This window comes from Triturus cristatus, chromosome 7 (assembly GCF_964204655.1).
Source record: "Triturus cristatus chromosome 7, aTriCri1.1, whole genome shotgun sequence".
NCBI classification, from domain to species: domain Eukaryota; kingdom Metazoa; phylum Chordata; class Amphibia; order Caudata; family Salamandridae; genus Triturus; species Triturus cristatus.
In genome coordinates, this window is record NC_140590.1 from 1,335,900,513 (window position 1) to 1,335,912,533 (window position 12,021).

A 12,021-nucleotide genomic window follows, 5' to 3' on the forward strand; every position below is an offset into this window, starting at 1 on the left:
TTTTTATTTAATTGATATTGGAGTGAGCCCCTGTTAGACCCGGCCTCGTAGCATGGCTCTTCCTGTCCTCGCACTACCTAACCTGGTACCTGGGACCCCAAGCACACGGCCCAGCCGATCCTTCCCACCAGAACACACACACGCGACCCGGGCATCCCCGTCCATGGCCTCTCTCCTTTCGGCCACCCCGGGCACGCGTGCCCACTTCATGCACCAAGATGGCCGCCCGGCCCAAGCACAACCCGGGCCTAGAGGCGCCACTCCGGCTGGAGGACATCACGCTTCCAGGGGAGGAGAGAGGGAGGAGCCGTTTCTATCGCACCTCTGAACTCCCTTGGGACGATGGGTTTCGATCAACCCTCCGGCCTCCCTGAGGGCTGGCTCCACGCCTGCTGGGTGTCTGGGACTCCTCCCGACCCGGCCCTGGAAGGATCAAAAGACAATGGCAGGAAACCTCGACAAGCGACCCCCAGGTGAAAGACCCCTGCCTGCACAGACTCCGGACATCAAAGAGGGGTCGACCTATAACAAGGGGTGCTCTGGGACTGTCCGGCAGATTCGCCTTGGAACATCTGAGCCCTGCTGAGTGACTCGCGGCTCCCTGAAGATCGTAAGACCTCCGAACTTGTGCTTGAGCCCTGCTGAGTGACTCGCGGCTCCCTGAAGATCGTAAGACCTCCGAACTTGTGCCTGAGCCTGCTGAGTGACTCGCGGCTCCCTGAAGATCGTAAGACCTCCGAACTTGTGCTTGAGCCCTGCTGAGTGACTCGCGGCTCCCTGAAGATCGTAAGACCTCCGAACTTGTGCTTGAGCCTGCTGAGTGACTCGCGGCTCCCCCAGACTCTCTTTGGTCCCGCCGGACCCCCCGACGACAAGCGTATCCCCCGGCTCGAGGATTGTGAGCTGTGCGCCGGGTACGCTCCTGCATTTGATCCATATCCCCCAAAGACTGTCCCGCTACCTCCTACCCCCGCCAAGACTCTGTGAGCCCACGCTCTGCTTGTGAATATCTGCCTTGCTGATCATAAAGATCCTACCACTTCGATTTGATAAAGCTTGAATCCTAAGAACCCTCGGTGTGGTGTCTCTTTGTCGTGTGGTGCCGAGTGTACGATCCTAGATACGAGATTCCTCCCCTGCGGAGTCTCCCGCCAGTGTCCGGCTACGATACTTTGAGGGTGGGTCTCAGGACAGTCAGGGCCCCCTCCGGGCCCCTCTGAGGTCGCCTTCTAACATTGGTGGCAAGCGACGGGATTCGGGCCCATAACCTAGAGATCGTACCGTGAACGACTGACGCACTACCGACAAAGATGGCAGAAGGAAGCGCCATGAGCCCCGCAGAAACCAACACCAACAGGGTGTTCCAGGTGGAACAACTAGAAGAATACACGCACAAAGAACTGAAGCAATTCTGCAAAGAACTTAAAATCGCTACCACCGGTCTCAACACCAAAGAAGATTTGCAGAAAGCACTGAAAGCTTGGGTGGATGCCGGGGCCTCCCGCCCAGAAGGCATGGGGGAGCGACACGACGAAGCAGAACCCCCCCAAGGCGAAAGCAGCAGCAATCAGGTACGAGGCTTCGTGCCAGACGGGGGCCTTTCCCCGGAAGAACTCGCAGACAGAGAGAGAAGTCGCAATCACGAACTCGAGTTAGCCAAACTCAAAATCGAAGGCGAATTGAAATTAGCGGAAAAAAAGCTAGCAGTAGAACAAATGCGCGTACAAGGCGAATTGGAAGAGAAGAAGCTCCAACGGGAGCACGAAGGAAGGAAGCTCCAACTAGAGCACGAACGCAGCTTGAAGGAGATCGAGCTCAAAGCCAGAAACGAGGAAGGGAGGCCCCCGGGGAACCGAGAGGCGGCCTCCCCGGCGGAACAGAAGGTCCACATCCCCAAGGACGTGGTCAAAGAATATTATAAAAATGATGACATTCAACAATGGTTCAGGGCCTATGAGGTCGCCATGACCTCTCATCGGGTCCCGCAGAAGGACTGGGGGGCAGGGCTGTGGGGACGGTTTCTGAGCGAAGGAAGGGACACCCTGCTCGACCTACCCATCTCCCTGCAGACCTCCTACAGCCACATGAAAGAGGCTCTCCTCACCAGGTACGGCCTCACCCCAGAGATGTACCGTCAGCGATTCCGGGACTGCAAGAAGATCCCGGGCACCACCTGGGTGGAGTATGTAAACTTTTTCAGTCGGGCCTTCGATGGGTGGATCAAGGGCAGCAAGGTCACCACCCTCGAGGAACTCACCGACCTCATGTTGTGGGAACACCTGGCTGCGAACTGCTTTGTGGAAATACGCCAGCATCTGCTCGACAGCAAACTCACCGATCCCAGGAAGCTGGCTGTGGAAGCAGACCACTGGACCAACACCCGGGTCCCCCGGAGCATTGTAGGAGAATACCCCCGAGCCAGTCAGGGACCACCCCGCCAGAGAGGGGGAGGGAACCAGGGAGGGCAGAGAGAGTCCCAGTCGAGTCCCCCGAAGACCCAACCTCCACCTTTCCCGGCGCCCCCCCCACCAGTCTCCGGACCCCCCGGGAGACGGGGGCACCGGGTAACCATCACTTGTTTCCGTTGTCAGAAGCCCGGGCACTACGCCAATGACCCGGAGTGCCCCATGGCCCCCCAGGTCCCCCCTGCTGCAAACCCTGCTAGACAGATAGCCAACGTAGCCCTGGGGGAGGAGGTTGAGGACACCGGGGAGTGGGAACCCTCAGCTATGGCCCTAGTATCCCTGGGAGATAGAGAGATGGTCCCTGGTAGCCTCCTGCCCTCCAACACGAAGAAGTACGGGCAGCTCGTCAAGATCAATGGCCACCAAATAGAAGCCCTGCGAGACACCGGGGCCAGCATCACCGGTGTCCTCAGGCACTTAGTCCCCGAGGAGCAGATCCTACCCAACGTCTTTTGCCCCGTAATTTCCGCAGATAATAGAGAGAGTATGTGTCAGGTAGCCCTGGTGCCGTTTGAGTGGGGAGGGGTGATAGGTAAACTGAGGGTTGCCGTAAGAACCTCCCAGCCGGTCGACTGCCTCTTAGGGAACGACCTGGAGAGTTCTCCCCGGAAGTACGTCGAGCGCAAGGCCCACCTAGGAATGATGGGACTCCCCGAGTGGGTGTGCGCCACCACCCGATCTATGTCCGCCTGACTCATCCCCCTGGGGGAAGTCGAGGACACCCCGACCGAGGGAGTCAGAGCAGTCCCCGCCAAGGGTCCTCTTGTCCCCCCATCGGGAGGGTCAGTCGCCAGCGACGAACCCTCACCGTCCGACACCACCCCGGTCCCCGAGTTAGGCGATCTGGCCGAATTGGCCCCGTGGCGCCACAAGGGCAGGCCCACCCGGGAGGAGTTCTGCCGGGAGCAAGCCACCTGTCCTTCCCTGGTCGGACTGCGGCACCAGGCCGAGGGCCAAGCCGCAGGCGACCAAACCGGAACGCACCGAGTTTATTGGGAAAATAACCTCTTGTACAGTGAGCAGAAGTCGGTGGAGCTAGGATCCGGCCGGGTGCTGGTGGTACCCCTACGCTTCCGAGACTTCCTCCTGGGCTTGGCCCACGACGTCCCCCTCGCCGGCCACCTGGGTCAGGACAAGACCTACAGCCGTCTCGTGACTCACTTTTACTGGCCTAGGATGAAAGCAGCTGTAGAAGCCCACTGCAAGTCCTGTCCCACGTGCCAGGCTAGTGGGAAGAGTGGGGGGAAGCGCAAGGCTCCCCTCCAACCCTTCCCGGTCGTCAGTACCCCATTCGAACGAGTCGGGATCGACATCGTGGGGCCCCTGGATCCCCCCACCTCCCAAGGTCACCGTTTCATCCTGGTCCTAGTGGATCACGCCACCCGATACCCTGAGGCGATCCCCCTACGCACCGTCACGGCTCCCGTGGTGGGCCGAGCCCTGATGGGGATCTTTTCCCGGGTGGGTTTTCCCCGCGAGGTCGTGAGCGATCGCGGCACTAATTTTATCTCAAAATACATGACGTCCCTGTGGCAACAATGTGGAGTGTCCTATAAGTTCACCACCCCGTACCATCCCCAAGGGAACGGCCTAGTAGAAAGGTTTAACCGGACTCTGAAAGGGATGATCAACGGCCTAGAAGAACCCCTCCGGCGTAAGTGGGACGTCCTGCTCCCCTGCCTCCTGTTCGCTTACCGGGAAGTCCCACAGAAGTCCTTGGGGTTCAGCCCATTTGAATTACTATATGGACACCCCGTCCGAGGTCCCCTCAGCTTGGTTAAGGAAGGGTGGGAGGCAGCACCCCAGACCACCCCACGAGATGTGTTCCAATACGTTCTGGCCCTCCGGAACCAGACCAGGAAGTTCCGAGAGCTGGCCGAGGCCAACCTGGAGGCAAGCCAAGAAGAGATGAAGCGCTGGTACGACCAGAATGCCACTCTGGTCGAGTTCCAGCCGGGCCAGCAGGTATGGGTCATGGCCCCCGTGAAGCCTGGCGCCCTCCAGGACAAGTGGACCGGGCCCTTCAAAGTGATTGAGCGGAAGAGTCCAGTCACGTACTTGGTGGACGTCCAGTCGCCCCGGGATCCCCTGCGGATCCTACACGTGAACCGCCTCAAGCCTCACTTCGTGCGGACAGAACTGAACCTCCTGCTGGCCACCGATGATGGGGCCGAAGATGAGTCCGATCCCCTCCCGGACCTCCTGTGTGTCAGGGAGAAGGATGGCTCCGTGGAAGGAGTGAACCTCTCCCCATCCCTCACTGACCAGCAACAAACGGACTGTCGCCAGCTCCTAGGACAATTCTCCGACCTCTTCTCCCTGATCCCCCGAGTCACCGACTGGTGTGTCCATGACGTGGACACCGGGGACAGCCCGCCAGTAAGACACCGAGCCTACCGAGTCCCTGACCGGGTCCGGTCCTGCATTCAAGCTGAAGTCTCGAAGATGTTGACCCTGGGGGTGATCGAGCCATCCGATAGTCCCTGGGCCAGCCCCGTGGTCCTAGTTCCGAAGGCAGCGGCCCCCGGTGTCGCCCCCGAGCTCCGATTCTGCGTGGACTACCGGGGGCTCAATGACGTCACCCGGGCCGATGCCCACCCCATTCCCCGAGCCGACGAGCTCATTGACCGACTCGGGGCGGCCCGGTTCCTCAGCACATTCGACCTCACCTGCGGATACTGGCAGATTGCGCTCACAGAGGAAGCCAAGGAGCGGTCCGCCTTCTCCACCCCAGATGGGCATTATCGCTTCCGCGTAATGCCCTTCGGAATGAAAAATGCCCCGGCCACCTTCCAGCGACTGGTGAATAGGGTCCTGGCCGGGATGGAACAATTCAGTGCGGCCTATCTAGACGACATCGCCGTTTTCAGTTCCGGATGGAGTGAGCACCTCCAGCACCTCCGGAGAGTGCTAACCGCCCTGCGCCAGGCAGGCCTCACAGTAAAAGCCAGCAAGTGCCAGATTGGGCAAGGATCAGTAGTCTACCTGGGGCACCAGGTCGGGAGCGGTCAGGTCGCCCCTCGACAGCCGAAGATCGACGCCATCCTAGCCTGGGAACCACCCACCACCCAAACGGAGGTCCGAGCCTTTTTGGGCCTCACTGGCTACTACCGAAGATTCATCCGGGGGTATGGCAGCCTGGTTGGCCCCCTCACCGAACTCACATCCAAAAAACAGCCCAAGAGGGTGCAGTGGACGACTGCCTGCCAGGAAGCGTTCGATTCCCTAAAGAAGGCCATGTGCACGGCCCCCGTCCTCCAGGCTCCCGACTACTCCAAGGAGTTTGTAGTCCAGACCGATGCCTCCGAGCATAGCATTGGAGCCGTCCTTTCCCAGGTGAATGACCAAGGCCTAGACCAGCCCATCGCCTTCCTCAGCCGGCGGCTGTTGCCCAGAGAACAGAGGTGGAGCACCATTGAGCGCGAAGCATTTGCCGTAGTCTGGGCCCTCAAGAAGCTGCGCCCTTACCTGTTTGGCACCCATTTCAAAGTCCAAACCGACCATCGGCCCTTGCGATGGCTCATGCAGATGCGAGGAGAAAACCCCAAGCTACTGCGGTGGTCAATCTCCCTCCAGGGGATGGATTTCACCATAGAACATCGCCCTGGTATGGACCACGCCAACGCTGACGGCCTCTCCCGGTTCTTCCGCCTCAGCGAAGAGAACCCCCCAAGATGATGGGTAGTTCTCTCCGGCTTTCAGCTGGGGGGGACGCGTGTTAGACCCGGCCTCGTAGCATGGCTCTTCCTGTCCTTGCACTACCTAACCTGGTACCTGGGACCCCAAGCACACGGCCCAGCCGATCCTTCCCACCAGAACACACACACGCAACCCGGGCATCCCCGTCCATGGCCTCTCTCCTTTCGGCCACCCCGGGCACGCGTGCCCACTTCATGCACCAAGATGGCCGCCCGGCCCCAGCACAACCCGGGCCTAGAGGCGCCACTCCGGCTGGAGGACATCACGCTTCCAGGGGATGAGAGAGGGAGGAGCCGTTTCTATCGCACCTCTGAACTCCCCTGGGACGATGGGTTTCGATCGACCCTCCGGCCTCCCTGAGGGCTGGCTCCACGCCTGCTGGGTGTCTGGGACTCCTCCCGACCCGGCCCTGGAAGGATCAAAAGACAATGGCAGGAAACCTCGACAAGCGACCCCCAGGTGACAAGACCCCTGCCTGCACAGACTCCGGACATCAAAGAGGGGTCGACCTATAACAAGGGGTGCTCTGGGACTGTCCGGCAGATTCGCCTTGGAACATCTGAGCCCTGCTGAGTGACTCGCGGCTCCCTGAAGATCGTAAGTCCTCCGAACTTGTGCTTGAGCCCTGCTGAGTGACTCGCGGCTCCCTGAAGATCGTAAGACCTCCGAACTTGTGCTTGAGCCCTGCTGAGTGACTCGCGGCTCCCTGAAGATCGTAAGACCTCTGAACTTGTGCCTGAGCCTGCTGAGTGACTCGCGGCTCCCTGAAGATCGTAAGACCTCCGAACTTGTGCTTGAGCCCTGCTGAGTGACTCGCGGCTCCCTGAAGATCGTAAGACCTCCAAACTTGTACTTGAGCCTGCAGAGTGACTCGCGGCTCCCCCAGACTCTCTTTGGTCCCGCCGGACCCCCCGACGACAAGCGTATCCCCCGGCTCGAGGATTGTGAGCTGTGCGCCGGGTACGCTCCTGCATTTGATCCATATCCCCCCAAAGACTGTCCCGCTACCTCCTACCCCCGCCAAGACTCTGTGAGCCCACGCTCTGCTTGTGAATATCTGCCTTGCTGATCATAAAGATCCTACCACTTCGATTTGATAAAGCTTGAATCCTAATAACCCTCGGTGTGGTGTCTCTTTGTCGTGTGGTGCCGAGTGTACGATCCTAGATATGAGATTCCTCCCCTGCGGAGTCTCCCGCCAGTGCCCGGCTACGATACTTTGAGGGTGGGTCTCAGGACAGTCAGGGCCCCCTCCGGGCCCCTCTGAGGTCGCCTTCTAACAGCCCCATTCTCTGGCCAGGTGCTCGACCACATCGCCTGCCACCATCAACTTGGCCGGTGCCCCAGGAGGATGCCTGGGACCCAGTAATCGATAGGAATGCTCCATTATGAGCACAGCAGACAGACTGTTCCCAAAGAGTTCCCAGAGCATAGACTCCATAAAGCCTTCTATTTTTGTAATGTTGGTGGATTTCCGGACTCCCTGAATTTTGAGATTGTTGTGGCTGGAGCATTCTTCGAGATCTTCGTTTTTCGCCCTGATCACCTCCGGCACTTTTTCCATTTTGAGTAGTTGCTCCCTGGCCTCTACATGCGAGTCATTCACATCTGAGACATTTTGCTCTAACTGGTCGATGCTGTTCTCATGTTTGTCCACAAGCTGCTTGACCTGGTCCAATTGACTAGTGAGTATGTCCAACTTTGTATCTATGTTCTTGAGGCTGGATCAAACTTCAATCAGGATCTCTTTTATGCCAATGTACTGCTCTGGCTCCACATCGAAGTGTAAGGTATTGCACCAGACTTCAAGCATGTATCACCTTGTCTGGTGCTGTGCCTGCTTTCAAACTGTAGTTTTGTTTGTTTAGCATCACTTTTCACAATGTTTGCTAGGTACAGGCAGCACACGTAGGTTTTGGTAGCGACTGATGCTAGTGACAGCATGGGCCGGGCTGCCGACGGGCAATGGAGCCCTTGTTAATGGACTGTAGAGCCGGTATGGCATGGCACCACTGGGGCGGAGGCAGTTGGAGCAACTCCGCCAATGCTATAGACCCCCATCATGATGTTCAGCGATCCCTCAGACCAGCAGCTAGTATTGACGCAGTCCACAGGTGCCATGAGCAAACCTCACCCCGTAGGGCACCACAACACACCCACAGCCACTTTGGGGTGCACTGCCTTACCTGCACAATGCTGTTACCCACCTTGGACAACGAGGGAGGCCTCCAGGGATCCAAGGGTCTACTAGAATGTCATGGTAAGGCAATGCAGATGTGGGGGGAGGTAGGCCATTTGACAGCCACAGTGCACCAGCTGCCAGCACAGAGCAGACCACCGAGAAGTTCGGGCAGAGAGCATCAACAGAGATGCCTTCAATGTCTCAGGCGCCGAGTCTGATGGCATCCTGGGGCAGTGACGCATGGGTCTCAAGAGTTTCTCCCGTCCCTGCAGCAGTCTCCTCACTTATCTGGCCAGGCACATGACCATGATACGTAGGCCTCAATCTGAGCTGTAGCCCTGCATATGGACCAAACAGTCAGCAGGGTGGGGTGAGGGGAGGTATAGTCGGAACGCACCCCCTCACCTGCATCACCTTGGATGTGAGGGGGAAGGGTAGCCTGTGAGGATGCAAGGATCATGCCTCCCCCCCAGTGATTTTAAATTATTGGATGCCCCAGTGGGACCAGGGCACTCATGAAAAAAAGTATGGCTGGCTGCTGCTCACGGGCGAGCAGGGAGCCAGCGGAGCGGTAGGGGCTTTGGTTCTCCCCTGCAGCCCCCAACTTTTGGTAAAGTTATTGGGTCTTCCGGTACCATCCAAAAAAGTTTTAAAAATCGACATGAATATTAAATGAGTGGCATAGCAATTTGTTTCATAGTTAATGCTCCTGCAAGAGAGGGCTATTCATAGACAATAATGGGATAGGGCCACCACAAAGCATTATAAAAAAATGTTCGGAGGAGCTGCAGAAAGTGCAGCAGCCCCCTAGGAACATTTATGAAAAACTGCGGCAAATGTTCTAGGTCATTGAACATATGACCTCAGGAGAGCTTATCATATTTCTTTCAAGTACTTCGCGCTGCTGCTGTTTGCTCTTCAGATGGAGTGAGGGGATCCTGTATTGTTGGTTCTATGGCTGCATTCTCTAGTCTGAAGAGAGTAAAAAAACACACGTTTATGGTTGTTTCGAGCCCACCTGCTGCAGGTGGCCAACCCACTGTAGTCAAAACTCCGTGGTCATCTTGCTGCCATGCCCCCATCCAGCCAGCTTTCTGTTCTCTGCCTGCATGCCCCTGTCCTCCTGCTGTCTGTGGTCATCTTGCTGCCCATTTTGACATGTGCTCTATGGTCATCCCTGCCCCAGCCCCCTCATGTTTGCCGTCATTGTCCATTGTGCTGCCACTATTCCTCCTACCTGGCTTCACTGATAAGCTTGCTGCCTTCCTAAACTTCAATATCCATGTGCATGCCCCTTCATCCATAGTTGATTGTGTTGCACCTACCCCTCTCCCCTGCCGCTCCATTGTTGCTCCTGTCCCGTACGCTCAATGTGTGCGTCCCTGCCCCCTTCCTCCCTGGGCTGTTGTGCTGCCACTGCCACCGTGCTTACACTGCCCTCTATTTCAGCTCCTAACCATGCTCCCTCTCCCTGCCCCCTGTTCTCAATATGTGTATCCTTGCCCCTTCTTCACTGGTCCATTGTGCTGCCACTGGCCCTGTCCTGCTACTGCCCTCCATTGCTGCACCTGTCACTTTCCCTAGCCTCAGCTTACCATGTGTGTACTGTTGGGTTCTACCTCCTGCTTGTACTGCCCTTTGATATTGCCCCTGTCCCCCTCTTCCTTGCATTCTGTATGCATGCACATGCCCCTCCCTCCATGGAACATTGTGCTGCCATAGCCCTCCAATGCTGCCCCTACCCCTCTTCCCCCTGCCCTGCTCTCTGCATGCATGCACCTATCACCTTCCTCCCTGGTCCTCTGCACTACTACCCCTGTGCTGCCATACCTTCTATTGCTGCCTCCGCCCCCTCCCCCACCCCATGATCTCTGTATTCAGGCCCATGCACTATCTGTCCCTGGTCTGCTGTCCCTGTTCTGCTGCTGTCATCAGTTGCTGCTCTTGCCCCTGCCACACTCCCTCTTATTCTGTGTGTACATGTCCTTGTGCCTCCATCCCTGGATCATTGCGCTGCCACTGCATCTTTGATGCCACAGCCCTCAGTTGCTGTCTCTGCCTCCTCCTTACTGCCACCATTCTCTTGTGTATATGTCTTGGCCCCTCTGTCATTGGTTCTTTGTGCTGTCAATGCAATCTGTTGCAGCCCCTGCTCCTGCCCCTGTGCTGCCACTGTCTTCCATTATGGCCCCTACCACCCTCCGTCCCTCCCATTCCCCATGTACATGCCCCTGCCGCCTATCTCCTGGTCCGTTGTGCTGCCAATGCCCCTGTCCGCCACTGCCTTTCATTGCTGCCTCTGCCACTTTGTTACCCCTTTTCTCCTTGTGTGCTACTGACCCGTCACTTTTTTACCTCTGTTCAGGTTCTGCCACTGTCCTCTAATTCTGCCCCTTCCTCCTCTCCCTGTCACCTCTGGCTGTGTGTTCCTGCCCCATCCTTCCCATGTCCATTGTTCTACCAATGCTTCTGTGCTGCCACTGAAATATGTTGCTGCCCCTCCTCCCTGGTCCCTGCCCCCTGTTCGTCATATGTGCCCCCTTGACTCTCTGGTCCACTGTGCTGCCAGTGCCCCTGTGCTGTTACTGAGCTCAGTTTCTGCCCCTGCCCTCCCTCCATTCGGGTGCTTAGAATGCATGTCCCTGTCTACTCCCTACTTTGTCGGATGTGTTGCCACTGTATATGAGCAGCCAAGGCCCTCCGTTGCAGCCCATTCACCCCTCCCTTCTCATTATCCGTGTGCATGCCCATTCCAACCCCTTCCCTGGTCAATTGTGCTGCCAATGCCCCTGTCCAGTCGCTGCCATGAATTGCTGCTTCAGCCACTGGCCCCTCGTTTTCCATGTGAATGTGTGAGACAAGTCTCCTCCCTCCTTGGTACACTGTACAGCCATTGCAATGTGCTGCCACTGCCCTCTATTGCAGCCCTACCCTGTATCTACCCATTCTCTCTTTGTGTACCCCTGTACCCTCCCTCCTTGTTTCATTGTGATTCCATTGCCATTCATTGCTGCCCCTGTCCCACTCCCTTCTGCTGCATTGTTCTCCATGTAAATGCCCTTGCCCTCTCCCTCTCTGTTGTGTTGTACTGCCACTTCCTCTGTGCAGACACTGGCCTCTGTTGCAGCCCCTGCCAACCTACCCCCTTGTTCTGAATGGGCATGCTCTTGTATACCCTCCCTCCCTGGCCTGCTGTGTAGCCACTGCTCCTGATTTGCCAAGGACCATCGTTATTGCTCCGGACCTCTCCCTCCTCATTCTCCATGTGCATGCTGCACCACCTCTCTCCCTGGTTCACTGTTCTGCTAGTATCCTTGTAATGCCACTGCCCAACATTGATGTCACTTGCCTTCCCCTTCATTCTGCATGTGCTCTTCCCAGCCCCAGCCCTCCATGGTCCTTGTGCTTTTGCTGCCCCTGGGCTATCACTGCCCTCCATTACTGCCCCTGCCCATACCCCCTCCTCCCTCATTCGTAGTGTGCTTGTACCTGGCCCCTCCCTCCATGGTTTGTTTGCATGCCCCTGCCACCTTCCGCCCTAGTCGGTTGTGCTGCCACTGCCCCTGAGCTACCACTAGCATCGCCACTGCCCGTGCCCTCTTTCCATTGTATGCTCGGTACTGGCTTAGGAACCATGGTACTGGTGGTGCCGTGCTGTTTGATACCGCACTACCA

The 12,021-nt window shown here is 57.5% G+C and overlaps 1 protein-coding gene across 1 annotated transcript in view; it reads right to left on the minus strand.

The window, feature by feature from the left end:
* Positions 1-12,021, minus strand: part of LOC146811988 (olfactory receptor 4E2-like) — a 167,705-nt gene that overhangs the window by 80,661 nt on the left and 75,023 nt on the right. The gene's annotated exons all lie outside the window — the stretch shown is intronic.